The sequence below is a fragment of the Pipistrellus kuhlii genome, unplaced genomic scaffold (genome assembly GCF_014108245.1).
Source record: "Pipistrellus kuhlii isolate mPipKuh1 unplaced genomic scaffold, mPipKuh1.p scaffold_m20_p_19, whole genome shotgun sequence".
NCBI lineage: Eukaryota > Metazoa > Chordata > Mammalia > Chiroptera > Vespertilionidae > Pipistrellus > Pipistrellus kuhlii.
In genome coordinates this window covers 13,781,829-13,787,628 of record NW_023425504.1, presented here as the reverse complement: position 1 = coordinate 13,787,628, position 5,800 = coordinate 13,781,829, and positions in this window count along the sequence as shown.

Genomic DNA, 5,800 nt, shown 5'->3' with positions numbered 1-5,800 from the left:
TGAATACATCTCGCCTGTTCACTCATATACTCCACAGTGGTTTAGGAAACTTTTTCCCCAGAATATAATATTGTGCTTTGTAAGACTGTTTTTTTGTGTGTGTTTTTCTTTTTTCTTTTTTTTTTTCTGGGATGTGCAAAAGGGAATTGTTTCCTCTCTCCCCAGGTTCCCTTCTTTGTTCACTGTATGGTCAACTTGGTGTCTTCTGTTTGGTTAGAATCATTTGTAAAGAAGGACAGTGCGACCTCTGGGGCAGGAGGACCCTTAGAGTGAAGAAAGCTGTTAGCAAATCAATCCTAAATTGATTTATTTCCAAGCAGTAGATAGCAAGGAGGCTGTGTATATTTATCATTTGGACAAGGCCTTAATAAAGATAAATTCAGAGTTTGAGTTCCTCCAAGGAAGTGGCTTTAACTTCCGACATATGCCAAATGCATGTCACAGCTAATTAGGTGGGATTCACATATGACTTGCAAGTGGGTATAGTTAGGCAGTAGACAGAAATAATGTGTTTGCTTTTAGATGTGCTGTTGATGGTCTGAAAATTTAGGGGGCTTTGAGAGCAAGGACCAATGTCAAGAGTTAAATCTAAGGAGATCCCTAAACCTAGGATTGAATGTGTGCTCATTATAAAATCTATGTTTAGCTGCAGAATAGAGGGCAAATGAACAGAATGTCAGTCTTACATCCCTGTGATGAATAAAATCATGATGGCTGAATTTCCTTTCTACTGTTTCCTGTCTGCATTTGTAGGCTCTCAGCTTTTCCAAAAAGAAGGGGTTGGGTAGGTGGGTTTAAAGGGCTGACTCAGTTATCCAAATGACCTCAGAAACTGCTACTTAGGACTAGGATAAGGCAAGCCACGTCCCTCATGCACAAAATTAAATGGGGCTCTCATTCTCAGGGTTGGCAAATGCTGGGTCAGCATAATTTAGTGAGCAGCTCCTTAAATTTTGCTCCCTGGAGGCTTGGCTTGACTCACCTTAGTCCCAACCCTATTGGGAAATGTTTCATTCTTTAACTGTGGTACTATAAGATCTCACTGAGAGAGTAGAAAGGCCAAATTATATGGAATCTCATGTACAACAATATGTGCAGTCACAACTTATTAGGGCACACTGTGTAGACACAATCATAAAGATTTACATAGTCACAGTAAATAAAGAGAGGGGTCAGCATAAATTTGTAGCATGTCTGAATATCCTTTTCTTAATTACAAAGCCTAGTAATGGTATTAAGGTCTAACAAGGTATTGACAAGGAGAGAGCCTGCAGGTGAGATGTGAGGACTCTACTCTGAAGTTCTTTGGTTTGTAGTTGGTGCAGTGGGGCTAATAGAAACTAAAACTCATTTCTTCAACTAGGCTAAGAATCCAAAATATTGGGAACATGATTTATTTGCTTGTGAAACTGTTTTCCATACAGAGACAAAGAGGGAAACCTCGACCCTGTGTCATTTACAACAATTTCCAAGTAGAAAATCGTTCCAGTTAGGAGTTTCATCATACAGGCTGTAGAGTGAGGCAGGAGACTTTGCTCCATGTAACTCAAATTAGATTACAAAGTAGCCTCTTTTTTAAACACTAGCCCAGTTCATCTCCTTTCTCTTTATTCACTTCAACACTTCTTGACAGGACCATAAAAAGTACAGGCTAAATTGATGCCAAGCTGAGAAGAACCATTCTCATCTAGCTTTAATTGGAAGACAACTTGAGATTTTCTAAGGGGAAGATCACCGAGTGCTTTCAGGTGGGGAAAAAAAAAAAATAAAAGGAAAAAGGAAAAAAAGAAAAAAAGAAAAAAAAACAACAACAACCACTACTTCAACAAAAATTTATCAAATTGCCTCATAATGCTCTGGGGGTACAAAATCTTTTTTGTTAAACAGAGAGTCTCTCTGGAAATGAATTCAAAATATAAGGGTTGGCATTTCTTTTGACATGGTCACAGCACATGGAGGGGAAAAATCCTTGATAAAATGTAGTTTCCATTTGTTGAATCCCACTTAACTCACCTTGGCTCTCTAGCAGATCCTCCTTTAGTTTGGCTGGACTATGTGGGAGTGGGGTTTTGAACAGATTGTTTTCAAACAAGTGATTTCATTAAGCATAGTCCAAAGCCTGGCATAAGTAGTGCTGCCTTTCAAAAGGTTATGCTCAACATTCTGAATTCGTTGACACTACTCATCAATTATTTAAATATTTATTAAGTGCCTGTAAGTCAGTGTTTCCCAAACTTTTGACATATGTGTACCCCTTCTATAATTTTTGTAATGCTGAGTACCCCTCGTACTCATGAGAATGTAGAATTAGGCGCAGATAAGCACAGTGCAGTGCATATCCCCACAAACTTTGGTGCAACGCGTACCCCCACCAAATTCTTCCTGTACTCCTTGAGGGTACACGTACCACACTTTGGGAAACACTGCTGTAAGTGTACAAGACTCTAATCTTGGTGCTAGTAAGAAAGACAGATGTCAAAGTGATCAAGAGCCCACTATGAGATTTAACTGTCTTGTTAGAAGGTTACTATATATACACGAATAACCAGTCTGAAGTAAGAAAAGTTACATTCCACAAGAGAGGTACAAAAAATGGACTCAAACGTCCGTACTCAAAGTGTATTTGGCAGACCAGTGTATGGGAACCAAGGAGCTTCTTAGAAATGGAGAATCTCAGGCCCTGCCCAAGACTGACTGATTTAAACTCTGTAATTTAGCAAAAGCCACAGGAGATTTTTATACACGTGACAGTTGAAGAAACCCAAACTAGAATAGTTCAGAGGAAATTGAAATCACTTCTAGCTGAGGGGCTCAGGAAAGGCCTAAAGAAGGAAGATGATGACACATTAGCCAGATTTCAACAGTGTGGCATAAACATCTAGTTGGCCTCCAAATTTTGCCCCCCACTTCTTCCATACATGTGGCTAGATTATATTGCCTAACCTCATTCACATTTATGTGTGTGTGACTATTTCCAATAGAATGTCAGAAGTGGCATATGCCAGTTCCAGGCCTAGACTTAAAAGTAGAGTAGACCTGTCTTTTTTACTGTTTTCTTTTCCTCCAGTTGGAACCTGGGTGAGTTGGGCCAGCCTTAACCACTCAGATGAGGACCACACTCTAGGCCCTAGGGGATGGTAAAGTAATAACTTGTTGGATTAATAATTTATATGAAGCCCAAATTCTTGAATGACCATGCAAAGTAGAGCCACTGCCATTTTCAAAACTTGTGACAGAACTGTAACAGGAGGGGGGAAAAAAAGAATTTCTGAATTTTTTAAAGCCATTCTTCTCTCTCTCTCTCTCTCTCTCTCTCTCTCTCTCTCTCACTCTCTCTCTCTCTCTCTATCTCGCTGTCTATCTCTCTTCTCTCTCTCCCTACATCCCTTCTACAGTACTTTCTCTAAAAAGCAATGGAAAAAAATATCCTCGAGGGAGGATTAAAAAATCAGATCATAGGATCTGGCATTCCAAGCCATTGATAACAGGGAACCATTAAAGATCTAACAAAAAAAAATGTACAAAGTTTGGGAAAAATTATTCTGTCAATAGGGTATGTGATGGGTTGAGGTAGGGAGAAAAGTTGTCCAGTTAAACTTTTGAATACTACAGCTGGAGAATGGCAATAAAAACCTCAATGGGGTTAATTCTAGTACAAATATGTTACTGAAAGTGTCTATGCTAAATTTAGGTATTCCTCCAAATAGATAAGAACCTTGACTTCTCAGAGGCATAACTGATGATAGAATATCTAGTGTGAGATAAAATAGTCGCTCCAAATTTTATAGAAAAATGGTTAAACACCATAAATCTTTAAACATGGATTTGACTCACAAAAAAAAAAAGAAAGAGAACAAATTATGATAGGGGAAATGTTTTGTAACCAGAAAAGTCTAACTATTATGTGAAAATGTATCCAAATATAGTTTCTTTATTATCTGCATTTTTACTAGTAAAACTGAATTTTTATAAATGAAATACCATCTTCTCAATGAGCCTCTCTCATTTCTGAGCTTTTTTTCTTTGACTAATTATCCACAGTAAACGTCTAACTTTCAGTTTTTTCCCCCCAGACTTTATTACACAGCTAAAGTCATGAAAAACATTTTAATACACTGTTTGCTAAAGCCAATTTGTTTGTTTTCATTTTTAGTTTAAAAGTGATCTTGTAATTTAACTTTTTAGGAATTTAGATTTTGTATGTGGGTCATGCTTTAAAGCATGTCTCAACCATACTAAAAAACAAATGAGCTTAATGCTAAATATACTCCAAGTTGGTGACTCGTTCGAATTCCAGGATTATGGGATCCAAATGAAGCACTCCTGAGGGTACACACACACAAATATTGAACTTTAAAATTACAGGATTCAAGAGTGTAGAGAGTGCACTAAAGAAGTTGATTGAAATCAATTACCCTCCTGAAAATTGGGAGGTGTTCAGAGAACAATTAGGAAGAGTCCAATCCATATTCATTAATACAGAGTGGGTCCCCAAATGACAGAAATATCTAGTTTGACTAACAAAGAAGTTAAAAAAAAAAAAGATAGAAACAGGCGTGGGAAAAGGCTTACAAGACACAATAGATAGTAACATCCTTAAATTGTATTATAAAGAAGTTGCAATCTTAATCCATGATGAAATATATTAGTAATAGAAACAGAAGTGAAGGGCTCAAATTCAAGTGTGTTACTTAATACAGAGAGGGATGAAGCCTCCTTCATTCTTGCCCGTGGCTTATTTGGTAACATGATAATATTCCATATAGTAGGTAGGACAAAGCCCAGACACTGGCAGAGGAGGAAGGCTGCTGTCTATGAGGAGGTCCCTAGCCAGAATGCTGGACAGCCTTAGAATTCACTTCATGCCTTAGTAAGCCAGGAATTCAGAGATATGGGTTCTAATCAAAGATTTTTAAACAAGTTTGTGTGGTTGGCACGGAGAAGTTTACATCCCTTGCTGAGGGCCCTTGAGGAATCAACTTCTCTGTAAAAAGGTGATGATAATACTTCTCCCTGCCAACCACACAAACTTGTTTAAAAATCAAATATGACTGTGTGTGAAAGCTAATTATTGCTGCACGGTGTAAGATTTTTTATTATTATTTTATTACTTTGTTCATAACAGCAGCTTATGCCAGTTTATGCCAGGTAATGTGTTAACCACTTAATCATTAATGATTTACTTTTTATAACTACTCTATAGAAATGGGTTCTATTATTATCCGATTTTACAGGTGAGGAAATGGAGCCTCAGAGAGTTTAACATCCCCAAGATCACAGTTAGTAAATGGTAGAACCAATATGTAAAGCTAAGCAGTTTGATTTCAGAGCCCAGGCTCTAAACCACTGCACTCCATTGTCTCCTGATATTTGCGTAGTATTTCACTTTCTCTGAACTGCTGTTGTTTTTTCCCCCCATGAGCCTTCTAATTTTAATAAACACTGCAGTCTTGTGAGGTGGGGATAATGTTACTTGTATCATGACAGGAAAATCAGACTCAAGGGAAGTGACTTGACCAAGGCCAAATGACCAAGCTAATCAGTATTAGGTGTTCTTGCCAATACCTTACCAGTTCTTGCCAGACTTACCAATTTGGTATACTGGATACATGAAGATCAGTAAATATTCCTTTGACCATTTAACATGAGTATTCTGTACCCTGGAAATATATATATATTTTAAAAATTATCTGGTGAAGTTCCATAGAATTTGGGAATAGCAAGGCCCCTGATTTGTCAGAGCACAAGACAACCATAACTAAAAGCTAAGACCAGGCCCAAGCTCTAGTGAGGTGTCACA